The 14,082-nt window shown below is 35.8% G+C and overlaps 1 pseudogene; it reads left to right on the top strand.

Annotated features, from left to right (window-relative positions):
- LOC103560840 (kanadaptin-like) overlaps positions 1-13,831 on the top strand; it is a 77,976-nt pseudogene extending 64,145 nt beyond the window's left edge.
- The last annotated feature ends 251 nt before the right edge of the window (positions 13,832-14,082 follow it).

Consider the following 14,082-nt stretch of genomic DNA (forward strand, 5'->3'; position numbering starts at 1 on the left):
AACAAAGCAGTGTAAAAATGGGTAAGGATTGCTACGGTATTGATTATAGTATTGTGTGGGGGAGGTTCTTTTTCGTAAAAGGTATTTAGAAAGCCTTTACTGAGAGGGTAACTTGTGAGTGGAGGTTTAGAGGAGGTGAGAAATGAATATGGAAGTATTCGAGGTGAAGGAATAGCAAATGATGATCTTGAAGAAAGATCCTGCTTGGTCAAGAACTAGGCAATGGCCATGGGACCTGTGCAGAGTGAGCAAAGAGGCACATAGTAGGTGATGTGGTCAGAGAGGTGCCAGGGAGGCCAGATCAGGTAGGCTATTCTAGGGGATCATTAGCCCTTTTGGCTCTGGATAAGATGGTGAAAAGTCATTTAAGAATTTTGAGAAAAGAGTAACAAGGTATGGCTTGTATTTTAAGGGACCCCTCTGGTTGGTGTGTTTGAATAGACTATGGGAGGAAATAAATATATGGGGATCCTGAATGTATAGATGATTTTATAGCCAATGATTTTGTGAGTCCACTCAGGGAGAAGGTACAACTATAAAAGGGATGGAGTCTGGGAACTACCTCTGGTGTGGCAATATACTCAGGCAGAGGAGGGAGGCAGTGACAGATGCTTCAAAGGAGTGGTCAGTGAGCAGGAGAAAAACCAAGAAAAGGGTTATCTCGTATGAAGAAAGTGATCAAGGAGACTCAGGGCATCGGCTGTGTTCAATGCTGCCAGTGGGTCAAGTGAGAGGAGGACTGAGAATCATCACTGGATTAACAAAACAGTGATTGTTGGTGATCTTGAAAAGAGTATTCGGTGGACTAGGATGTGTGAGAGCATAGGTGGAGAGGACCTGGAGAGAATAAGCACAGACAACTCTTAAGGAGTTTTGTCATTAAAAAATAAACAACAAAATATAGATAAGAATGATAGATGAAGGGTGATATAAATTAAAAACAAGTGTTTTTCATGAGAGAAATTTCAGTATATTTGCATGTTGATGAGAAGGAGTTCCTAGAAAGGAAAAAATAATGCTACAGATGGGGGGGGGGGGCTCTTGAGAGAGCGCCAGGAGAGGGCATAAGCTAAGAGTTTGCCTTCAGATGGATCCGGGGAAGTTTGTAGGAATTGGAGGGAAGCAGAAGGGTATAGACAGATTGGAAAATGTGCTGCGGATGTGGAAGTTTCCTTTTAATAGTTTTTAATTTTTCAGGGAAACTTGAAAGGTCTTCAGCTGAAAAAGAAGATGGATGAGAGATGTGGAGGTTTGAGGAAAGGGAAGATGTAAAATAATTGTCTAAGAAAGCAAGAGATTAAGGAACCAGGCAAATGTAGGGCTAAGAAGTGTTGGAATCAAGGCAGTAGAGAAAAAGAATGTAAGCTGGAAAGTTATCAAGTCGAGAGTGGAATGCATGAAACTGAGTTTTCTGAGAGAGATCAGTCATTATTAACAACAAAGGCTATAGTGTCACCACGACTGTAATTTGCTGAGATCCTGTGAACAGCATTGTGACCACTGGAGTGGAGGGCAAAGCATTCAGAGGCAGGGTACTGGAAAAATGATCTATACGATTATTGAAAACCTACCAAAGTTGTGAGGTTAATTGTGGACACTAAATTACAAGCTACAATCTTGAAGGAATAAAGAGAGTGAACCGGAAGTCTGTAGGTGACTGCAACAAGGAAATACAGTCTGTGGGAGAATGTAATGGCTACAGCTTCAAACTTGCAGTTTCTAAAGAGAAGGGTGGATAAGGTTGGAGGAAACGATGTGGATCAAAAAAACCTACACCACTTCCAGGCCCAGTAGGACAAGGGGTACAGAAGAGAAAACAACAACTGATAGAGAGAGCCACAAGGAAAGCCTTGTCTTCAGCGAACAGCTGGGTATCAGGAGAAGTGAATATTCATAGAAGCAATGGAAGATCTAGGAGATTTCTCTAAGAATGAATTGTAAGTTCCAGACTGCACTGCGGGGTCAGGAGATAGTCTGATAAGGGATTGGGGTGACTTGGACTACTGTATTTCTGGTGATGACTGATAGAATCAGGAATTAATTTAGGGTGCAATGTAATCAATCCTGTCTCTAAGGCAGATTAAAAGGGCGGTGTGTATTGATGAGGGTAAGAAGGACAGGGGTAAAGAGAGGAAAGCATCACACAAGGGCATGAATATGAAGACGTGGGGACCACTGGAAGCCATCTTAGAGGCTGCCCACAACAGCTGCCATCACATCCACAGCTCAGTTCAAACTCACTGTTCCTTCCACTCCCTTGTGATGAATTGAAATGGATAATATTATACTTCTCGGACGCCAAAGGAGGTATGGAAGTCAAGAGAAGAGCAATCTTATCAGGAGCCCTTGAACTTTGAGGTCCCCTCTTGACTCCTGCAGTTGAAGGCATGGAAGTTTAGAGAATGAAAGGATAATGATATTAAGACAAGTGAAGTTCTGGGCCTTTTCTTTTCATTACTTTTCTCACTGCTCCTTATTGTACACGTTCTCTCCATCCTCTCCTTCTCTGTTTCAGTTGTTTGACTCCTTTTTGTTTTTGCTTACGCTATTTTCTCTCTCTGTAATGACATCTCTGAAAATTTGACTTACTCTATCACACTTTTCTTCATGTGTCCAGTCCGTATCAATTCTTCTCTCTTCTTCCTTTCTACAGTATTGTAGCACATTATCACCCTCCCAGAGATCCCTAGGAGATGTGGTTTATTTGACAGGAAAGGATACAAGCAGCTAGAAGAGAATTAGGAATTCCAGTGGTGTTAGAGATTTCCCTTAAGAGACTCATTTATCTTATCAGTAATTAATTATAGTTTCGCTGAGCATCTCAGCAGATGTTGCACATATAGGACACTGCTGAGGTTTATCAACTAGAAAGCACATATACACTATTATCTATTGTCTTGTGATGTTTTTGCACTCTGACCCAGGCACTCTACATTGTCAATGTATAATATCTGCATCACTTTGCAGCTCCCACATCGTGGCACCTGCATCATGGCAATGCTCCTCATCCTCAGATGAGCAATCAGAATAGGCACCAGTGTGTCATTGCATCGTGTATTTTATTTATACCTCTGTGAGCTCCATGAGGGAGGGGATACAAATCTTCATACACTCTGTATAATTACATCAAGTGCCTTCCCTGTGTAGTCAACAAATATTTATGAATGAATGAATGAATGCTGGTTTTCAAAATATTGTTAAGAGTTACAAAAATGAGTGAACATAGCTCAAAAACAAAGTAGGTAACTGAGAGATAAATTTGAGGTCATTTCCCAGAACACACAAAATACAAAGAAACAAAAAACCCCCCAAAATATCAGAAAAAATTACAAAATCCTTAAAAACTTAAGGATAAATTAGAAGCCAGGACCCAAGCCGAGTAGGAATTCTAGAGAGTAAAAATAAAGAGAAATGAAGAAATGAAGTAATCAAAGACATGAGTATGTACATTAAAGACTAGTCAAATATTGAGTAGGAATAATAATAACAAAAAGATGCTCGTTTTTATCTTTGTGAAATTTCTGAACTCCATAGAAAGTTGAAATTCTAATGAGTCCAGAAATAAAAGCAACAATAACTGTTACTTAACTTAGTACAAAAATCAGAGGGGCATCCAGTTTATCATTACTCAAATGGGTCCTTATAAACTCGCTGAAAAAGACTTTAAAATTATAAAGAAAAATGTTTTAAAGCTAGTATTCGACATCCTGCCAAATTATCTGTTAAATTTATGAATAATATGCAATTTTGTACATATAGGACTCTTGCATCTTTTCCGGGAAAAAGTCCAAGAAATTTACTCTATTAACATACTTTTTAAAAATCCAGGAAAGAGGATGAGGTGGATTATATGAAAGAATGGAATTAATACGCAAAGGCTCTGAAAAAGAATCTCATTGTAACAGAAGTGCAGTGGGCCAAGGAAGCAGTATTTCCAGAACACAATCAGAAATTAGAGGGCTCCATACAAAATGTCTTAGGAAGAAAATAGATGCCACTGCAGAAACTCTATGATTAAGAAAATGTAAATTTGATGAAATGACTTCCCTTAGCAATGAGATTTGTAGACTTTTCCTATCAATTGAGTAGAAAAGTATAAATAAATCAAAGAAATATAAAGCAAAGAATATGTCCAGGTTATTCACAAACAAATGTATTGCAAAGTTCTGCAAATGAATGGAAAGATTCTCAAACTATTAGTGAAGCAAAGTAATAAAATATCACTTAGTACAAGTTGACGAACTGTACCAACAGACTTGAAGGGCTTTCCATAAGGTATTACTGAATAAGGAATGCAAGATGCGAAAGTATTTATAATATAATGGATTTTTATAAGGTGGGAAATTAAAACATTTGTGCTTGTATGTGTACATGTACATACACACAAGATGAGCTTTCCTATATATTGACTGACACATTCAAGTAGTGGCTTATAGTTGCTTTTGTATTTGTATTTGAACTTTGAAAACTTTGGGAGGACAAACATCATTTTGTTACCCTTAATGAGGAATTGATTTAGTAGATTTCACAAAGGAACATTAGCAGTTACTAAAATTATTGCCTGGAAGACTAAGGGTAAACTGGATATTTTCATGATACCAAAGCATCACTCCACATTATTACCACTTGTTCTTAAGGGATAAAAAAACGTAACTTTATAAAGGACAGTTAAGGCTGTGACAACGTTAGTGTGATCATTTTAGCAATGCTATTAGGATAACTAGGCATTATGTACATCATGAATGTGATGCTATAGAATAGAAGAATATGTGATATCCTTTTTTTCTTCCTAAAAAATAATTTTAAAATACACATTTTAAAATTAGAAGTTCACAGCTTGATAAATGTTCACAATGCCAACAGTCATGTATAACCAACATCTAGGAAAAAATAGATTATTATCTGCACAACAGAATTTCCTCTCATAGTCACCAAGTCACAAATCCCCCTTCCCATAAGTTCTCACCCTCCTGGTTTCCATCACTGCCTGGGAAGTAAGCTTTCCATAAACGTTGAACTTGAATCTGACTGGTCTTATAGGTCTAAATTCTGTATATAAACCTACGGAGAATAGAAGAGCTTACTAAATGACAACATGAGTAAATAATCTGACAAGTCGGGAAAGTGGTACATTCCAAGGTCAACTTGTCTGATCTCTGCAGATAGGAAGTGGAGAAAAGGAAGCAAATTTCGTAGACTAAAAAAGACAAAAGAAAAATTACATAATTTGAATTCATTGTCTTGATTGGATCCCGACTAGAAAAAATCAGCTATAAAAGATATTTTAGGACAATTTGGGTAATTCGAACATGGAGCAAGGATTTATTATATTAAGGGGCTATTTTCAACTTTGTTGGTTGAGGAAATTATATTGTGGCTATGTTGGGTGGGATCGTTTTTTTTTTTTTTTTGGAGGAAGATCAGCCCTGAGTTGACATCTGCTGCCAATCTTCCTCTTTTTGATGAGGAAGACTGGCCCTGAGCTAACATCCGTGCCCATCTTCCTCTACTTTATATGTGCCCCGCCTACCACAGCATGGCTTGCCAAGTGTGCCGTGTCTGCACCCGGGATCCGAACGGGCGAACCCGGGCCGCCCGAAGCAGAACGTGCACACTTAACCTCTGTGCCACCGGGCCGGCCCCGATTGGGTGGGATCTTTTTTGGGGTTGCACACTGAAATATTTATCGATAACATGTTAAGATATCTGTACTATATTTTAATTTAATCTATATTTTAATTTAATCTATACTTTAAAATAGATATGTTTTAAAAATAGATGAGTAAGTACGACAAACTGTAACCATTGCCTAATCTAGACTAAATTATAGGTATATATATATATATTATATAATTCTCTCTCTTTTTCTATGTGCTTGAAAAATTTTATAATATAAAGTTAGAAAAAGACACATAAAGGGCACCCATATATTGGATATACAATATCAACTGTACAATGAGGAATGTATAAATTAATTTATTAGTCTAGATTTCCCTGTGTTATACATTCGAACTTTTGTACATGTTTTAATCGTAGATGTTTTCTTTTTCACCTTTACTTTTCAGACTTTATATTCATATGTCTATTTTATTGATGCTGTTACCAATTTATGCCTTTCTAGAGTTGATTCCAAGTTTCCTTACAAAGGATTTCACACTAATAGATATATTTGAGCTTGTTTCAATTTCAGTATTACTGGAACCCACTTAATAGGTTTTGCTTTCAAACTTCCATTTTCTTTTGCTCTGTAGAAAATCAATATGAAGTTAAGAAGGGATGGCTAGCTAAAATTACAAGAGGTTAACTCTTCTTCATTTATAGATATATTTACTTTATAACGGTGCTAAGTAGATTTCCTATTCCTCAATTTCAAAATGGAAGTTTTTGGAAAGATTCTTTACATCTGAATCTTTCTCTTATTACGTAGATTCTTTTTCATCTTTAAAATGGTATTTGAACAGAAAAAATATCCCTTTTAACAAGAATAGCTAACAAACCATATGATTAAATACTAAATATAATTATAGATAATAAACCCAAAATCTGGTAAAAGCCAGAAGCAGTACCAGCTTAATTTATGCTGTGCTTTCAAAGGTCTAGTCTAGGATGTTACTGAAGTAGATGTGAGAAGATTACTTCGATATCTGTCCTTTGATAGTGTAAGTCATTTATGGACTCTAGATGGTATAAATGCTAATTATTTGGTTATTTTCTTAGAGAAAAATCCTTAAAGTGCAAGCATATTTGGGGCTTTATTATTATGATATTCATAATCTGTTTGTGGGGCTTCCTGTCTAAGCCAAACTTTAGTGTAAATGTGAAATTAAACATTTTTGAAAGTTCACTAGCTAATACAGTATAATCTGAGCTTTCTATTATAAAAATATTACAAAAATTTTATATAGATTTGTAGCTCAGTTTGAACTAGAGAAATAAAATGTCTTCAAACATATAGTTAAGCAATCTGATATCTTAGATCATTTCAGCTCAGTTAGAAACAATTTAGACTCACAGAATAAGTACCATTTATTGATTTGTTTACTTAAAGATACACACAGTTCCCTTGAAATTTCGATGATCTTAATTGCACCCACTGTCTTCTATTTGATTGCCTGGTATGGAGAAATTTCACTGATCTGCTGCCTGTTCTTTTCAGCAAGTGAATTTTAATTTACTCTCCTTCTGCAAGAAAGCAGCAAATTGGTTTCTCTGTGCTTATGTACCTGGATCAGGAAAGAAGTCCTGACACTTCCAAATCCCATTTATAAAATTATGCTTTAATTTTCTCTTCACCTTCATTCAGAATCTATATCATGGATATATAAATATCCATTAAATGTAATAATCAACATTATTTAAGTAATAAACAAATTGAAAAATTGTTGAATGATAAATATGTGTGTACTATGAAATATTTCATCCCAGGTAATATAATCAACTGCAGGCTATACATGTGCTGTGGTAATAGGGCATTGCTGTGTGTTAATTTCCTAGACTTTGGTTGGCACAATTTGCTACACTAATTTAAATTGTTCATTAACGATGTATTTTCCTATAGAATCTTAAGATACGTGTAGCCGACTGCATTTTTTGTTTTGTTTGAATTTAGGAAAATACAATTTAAAAAAGGTCATAAATCCTCTTCATTTATGCATCAACCCAGCAGATGATTTTGATGAAATAGTTAATTTCCTTCTATATTTTCTTGATACAATTAGGGAGTAGGATGTTCTGTTTCGTGCTACAGTGTATAATATAATATAATGAAAAAGTATCTCTGTCGGAAACTCACAATCTAACAGAAATATTAGAATTAGGCTGAAAATAACAAGAAACCTTGCTAGAATAAGAACAAGGTCAGTGCCAGAAGACATGCAACAATAAATTGCTGGAGACTAACAAGGGAACAAAAGTATAAACTGTTCTTATTAGATGAAGATACATGTATCTGTAGAAAGGCTGTGGTTTTAAACAAAAGCCACTACAGGGGCCATGATTGTACTAAAAGTACCCTTAGAAATTCATGTCTAAAATATCTCAGAATTTTAAATTGTTTAGCACTTGAGAATTAAATCAGTAAAAATGAGATAAAGAAGAAGAATTTAGTTCATTATAGCCCTGGACCTTTATGACAATGAAAGAATAGTTCCTGGCAAAGTATTAATCCTAATTAATTGTCTTAACATATTTTTAAAAAAGAGAGATGGAAACCTGCCAAGATCCTTAAAATAAATAGTCAAGAGCTAAAATTCAAAGCTATTTCCAGCCTTTCCTTACCAAAAGGCAAAGGAACAAAATAAGGGCCTCTAGAGGTTCACTTTGCTTTAGAAGTCAAAGAAAGCTAACGATTCTTTTACCTGTCATGGGCCAACTATGCCAATACTGCCTAAACTTTTTTTGTTGTTGTTGATGAGGAAGGTGGGCCCTGAGCTAACATCTGTTGCCAATCCTCCTCTTTTTGCTCGAGGAAGATTGTCACTGAGCTACCATCTGTACCAATCTTCCTCTATTTTGTACGTAGGACCCCACCACAGCATGGCCTGATGAGCAGCGTGTGGGTCTGTGTCAGAGATCTGAACCAGTAAACCCAAGGCCGCCAAAGCAGAGTGTGCAAACTTAACCACTACACCACCAGGCCAGCCCGTACCTAAACATTTTATTAATAATTTGGCTTTATTTTTACAATAACATTATATAAATGTATATTCACTTTTGTGTACATAAACAGCATCAAGTGAGTTATAACTAGTTTCCTTTGTGATTTATGTATAGAATAATTCTCTTTTGAAATTAATTATTTTAAATAGATTTTGAAGAGCTTGATAAGCTCTGGAATCACTGAAAGAAAGAAGTGTTGAAGTTCTAATCTTGAGAACCAGTCTCTAAACTCTGGTTCTTAAATTATTTCTTTAAGGCCTGTGCCAACAGTGAATTGTCCATCTTACTGTTATTTCTGTCTTGACCTTGTAAAGTCAAGAGACATAATATGTGCCAAGTTTGGAGATTCTTTTTACTTCTATTGCCCATATATATTTTTGGATATTGATTTGTTTCCTTGTGGTATGAAAATAGTTTGTCAAATATGTCTACCTAGGAAGATTTGCTGAATTTAAAATTCCCTCACTCTTAGAGAAAAGTCATTGGAAGAAAACATCTGTTGTATAAGTAAAATTTGCTAAGACATTACTGTGATGGTCAGAGTCCTTCTAAATATGTTTCAACCGGAATTAGAACCTTTCCAGGCAGTCTGAGATGAAACTTTTGTATATGTATGATGAATAAAACGAGACGTTTTCAGCTCAACTCTTGGCTGAAGACATTTCTTCATACTTAGTGTACAAGTTTTGCTTTGCCATTAATTGTTTAGTTCATGTTTACTTTTTAAATTAATCAGTTAATTGAAAAGAAAATGCATGTGAAGCACAAGTAACAGAGGCCCATTCTGGGAGATACAACGATGAATACATTCACTCATTCACTTATTCATTCATTCATTTGTGGGTTTGTTTTATATTCAATAATATATGATAAATATATGAATGATTAACAAGTTCCAGGAACTGTCCTAGGTGCTGATCTTATAATGTTGAAGAAAGATAAAGTAGTCCCAGAGCTCATGGGTTTAGGAGTATTGATAAATGAAGAAAGTTGAATGAATTAATAATATTACGTACGTTATTTTTTCTACATGAAAATATTAGGGACCAACAGTATTAAACAGAATATGGTAAATGGTTGAGAATTTCACTTATTGTATTTTGAAACTGGCATTGTTTTCTGAAAATGGAAGAAAAAAGTATGTTACATAACCAAAGCAGGGTGAGTCTTTTTGTTAGTTAACCTGGCTTTTGATGGACTAACCAGATTTGAGCCCCAAGAGTGTTATTAAATTTAAGAACAAAGTTTCCAGGCACTAATACTCTGTCAAGAGTCCAGATGGTGCTTTTGGGAGAACACATTTTCAGTAATTTGGTCTCTTTTAATTCCATCATTAGTGAAGAGAACTTTGTATATTGAGGGGATTGTGTTATACTAAAGTTTCAATATATTAATTTTTACCATATGGAAACTATACAAGACATGAACATCTATATTTAAGATGAAATAACTTTCTAAGAAAGTCAATACGTAAGTGTTAGTCTTGAAATGGGATCCCTGCTTTCTTTGAAACTCACTGAATATCACAAAGGCAAATGCTTTGTTATATTGATCATTGTGTCCAAAATTTTAAGCTTTTTAGTTACTGTTTGACACAGCCAAATTCTCTTGAAGGTAGGTGATCCATTTCTAGAAATATGGGAATACCAACTGAATCAGTGCAATTTGGGGTTATTAATAATAATTTGGTGTTGATAATAATAGTCCTGCTGTGGTCCTGTCCTAGCATCACACATTGAACTCCCTCTTCTGTTCTCTTCAAAATGCTTGAAGCCCTGATGCAATTTCAGCTGGAGTCTCTTCCCCGTCTCCTTAGTGTAAGGATCGGTCACTCATCTCAAACTCACTTGATGTTCATAATGTCCCTCATATTGTCAAAGGACTCCCATGGATTTCTAATTGCCTTTTTTATGTACTCACTGTTTATTCAATGATTTTATTTAAAGGATTTCAGACCAAGAAATATGTAAACAAATGGCTTATAAAGAAGCCATAACCAAACCATGGTGAACTCACCCAAGACAGGAGAGTACAGCAGAACACCAAGAAGCAAAGGTTATTGGTGGTATGGATCACTAACACTGTCACAGTTTCACAGGAAGCTGACTCTGAGATGATTAGCCTGCAGAAGGTGTGTTAGGGAGCTTTTCTGGAATCAACAGTGAGGGGAGAGAAGGGAAGGAAGCAGGAGTGAGTGGGCAAAGGGAGAAGTTGTCTGTCGTGAAATCTTGATTGAGGCTTCAGCCTGATGCACAGAAAGCTTTTGAAGTGGGGAGGACCTTTCAGAGTTGTACCCGGTTGGGGCGAGGCCATGGTGCTCTATATCCCCATGTCTGACCAGTCATTGGAGGAGAACTGACTAACCCAGATGGCTGAGAGTGGAGGCTGTTCTGCCAGCAGGACTCTCAGCAATCCTAAGGTCCTAAGGGGACATCTGAGTGAAGCACGACAGCATCCATTCCCAACATTCAGCATCCATTCCCAATACTCGTTGGACAATATTTTCCACTGAAACATTCCACACTGCCACTCATTGCCTGAGAGCATGCGGGAGTGCTCAGAAAACGAGGAGAAATACATACAGTGTTATTTCACTGATTTGTTTCATATATGCACACACATACACATGCATATAAGTATATGTGTGTATGTATGTGTATATATATATATACAATCTTTTTTCTTTTTTTAGTAAGGGAAATTGGCCCTGAGCTAACATCTGTTACCAGTCTTCCTCTATTTTGTATGTGGGATGCTGCCACAGCATGGCTTGATGAGCGGTGCTAGGTCCATGCCCCGGATCCAAACCTGTGAACCCCAGGCTGCTGGGAAGTGGAGTGCATCAACTTAACCACTATGCCACTGGGCCAGCCCCTATATAACAGTCGTTTTTAAGACATAGTTCAACTATCACTTTTAGGTGTAATTAATTCTTACAATTAGCTATATATAATTTTATTTTTTCTGGAAAATATTTCAAAGAAGTGTGGCAATATAAATAAACCAGTGGTGAGGGTTGACATAACAGAACATAGTTTTCTAAATGTTTATTGACTAAATGATTAGAGGAGATGCTTGCTATATAGCACTATGTCTTCTCAGTTATGTTTGCATCTAGCTTTGTATTATAATTTTTCTGTACTTAATTATCTTATTCCTCCTACCAATTTACAAAGTCTAAGATGGAAGAGACTTCAGATTTCTCATTATGACTTCAGTAACTTGTATTGTGAATTATATAATCAAATGCTCTAACTTCATAGGCTAGGATGAAGAGGACATTTTAGATAGTGGCTTCAAGCACTTTATTACTTTTCTCGTGAAATTTTCAAATATTTCTTTGTCTCTTTGTGACGCATTTTTTCTTTTTCAATTTTTTTTTAATTTTTGAAAAAGATGTTGAAATTCCCAAGCAGAAATTCTATGACATTTCTATGGTGTCCAACCTTAAAAGTGACATGTAAGCTGCCCTGTTGATTTAACAACGTGAGCCACCAATCTTTCAATCTGATTCTTCGACCACCGTGGGTCTCAATTTATTCCAATTTAATGACAGTCATTCTTTTTTAACACGACCTGATTTAGTGAGGAACAAGCTGGATTGAGACAACCAGTTCATTTAAAGTTGGCCAACAAATAGTAAACAGATGGTAACAACTTTCGCTCAATTCAAATCCAGGCCAGAAATCAAGTAATGACTGTCAGGTTTCCACCTGACAGTCTCTATGCTTTTATTTAATTTACTTAATATCTTTTGCTTCCTAGGTACATGTTCAAGATACATTTTTTTTAAGTAGGGAAGATTATTAATGAAACTTTTAAAATATCACCCTTTTGTTTTATATATATATATAAAAATATACATGAATTTATATTTATGTATTATATATAATATATATTAGATAACATTTAAATATACATACACGAATTACTGAAAATCATTTTTAATTTAGATGATAAACTACAAAATAAAATGACTATTTTTATGTAAGAAACATGCATATTTGAAATTTCACTTTCCTTGGTGATCTTTTAAAATTAATAGTCAATATATGTAGTGTAATTTTGGGGTAGATGGAGTTGATGGTGGCTTATTTTGGCTCAGCATTCACTAAGAGTATATATAAACTATTTAATGAAGACACTAGGATGCTATATTCATATGGGGAAGGACATTATCTTCTTGGTCATTGCTATGCCTTTGGCTCTTAGCATAATGCTTGTTTAATTGTTGCTCAATAAATATTTGTCAAATAAGTGAATAAAGGTATGCTTTAAGTGACATTTACTAAATCTGTCAGCATAAAATTCCTTTATATACACTCTTTCAATAAGGCAAAATTTACTGAATAATATTTGTCTCATAGGTGTGGACAGAGGTGGATGTATTAGGAGTATATATTCTCTTCCAAAACTCATAATTTATTACTGGTCAAAACAGAAAACTAAAATATCTTTTTGGAATGCATTTGTGTAAATTATGGCACAAATAAGTGTACTCATTCCTGGGATTAAATTAATTTTGAAAATAAGTAGATTTATCTTTGCATTACTTAAAGGTACTCTCTTTCTTTCACACTTAAAATGTTATGTTATACGTTAAAGGACAGAACATAATGTCATTGGCAGTGTTCTTCATAATTCTTTTAAAATGCACTAAATGGTATTCTATCTGCATCATTAGGTTACCGTACAACGCTGTCCTTTGAGAATATGGTTTTGCTATCATTTTTAGTTGTAATTACTTCCCACAAAAACTGCACAGGCTTATTGAAATGACTTGATGTGTGAAGGTTGAGAAGACAATGTCTACCAGAGCTGTATATAAATGCAGCCTGATGGCACGGCATGTTTATTTCACATAAGTTTACCCCTACAAGGTGCCATATTTCTGAGCGTGGTTTTCTAAACTTCTCCAGAATTTACGGTTTCTCTATACAAGTCTGAAGTTAGAGATTTCCTGTACCTCAGAGTTTCTCAACCTCGACGCTTTTGACATTTCAGACTGGATAATTCTCTACTTTGGAGGTGAGCTGTGCGTTGTAGGATGTTTAGCAACATCTCTTTTCTCTGTTTACCAGATGCCAGCAGCACCCTCCGCCTCATTGGGGAAATCAAAAACATCTCCGGACATTGTCAAACGTCCTGTGGGGGCAATATCGCCCCTGGTTGAAAACTACTGCATGACTTTCTCTTTATTGTATGAGTGAGTGTGTGTATAATAGGATTTTCAGGGAGATGTTAATGTCCCAAATTACACCAGGCTCAAAACTGAGAATATGTTAAACACCACTCAGTTTAAAGAGAGGTGCCATGGAGCTACAAAAACACAGGAACCGGGCACCGTGCTCAAGGGCTTTCTTAGAGGTGGAACCAGCTCAACGCTTCCAAAAGTCACCTTAGTCATCGTCTCCCCATAGTCCA

This window comes from Equus przewalskii, chromosome 31 (genome assembly GCF_037783145.1).
Source record: "Equus przewalskii isolate Varuska chromosome 31, EquPr2, whole genome shotgun sequence".
NCBI classification, from domain to species: domain Eukaryota; kingdom Metazoa; phylum Chordata; class Mammalia; order Perissodactyla; family Equidae; genus Equus; species Equus przewalskii.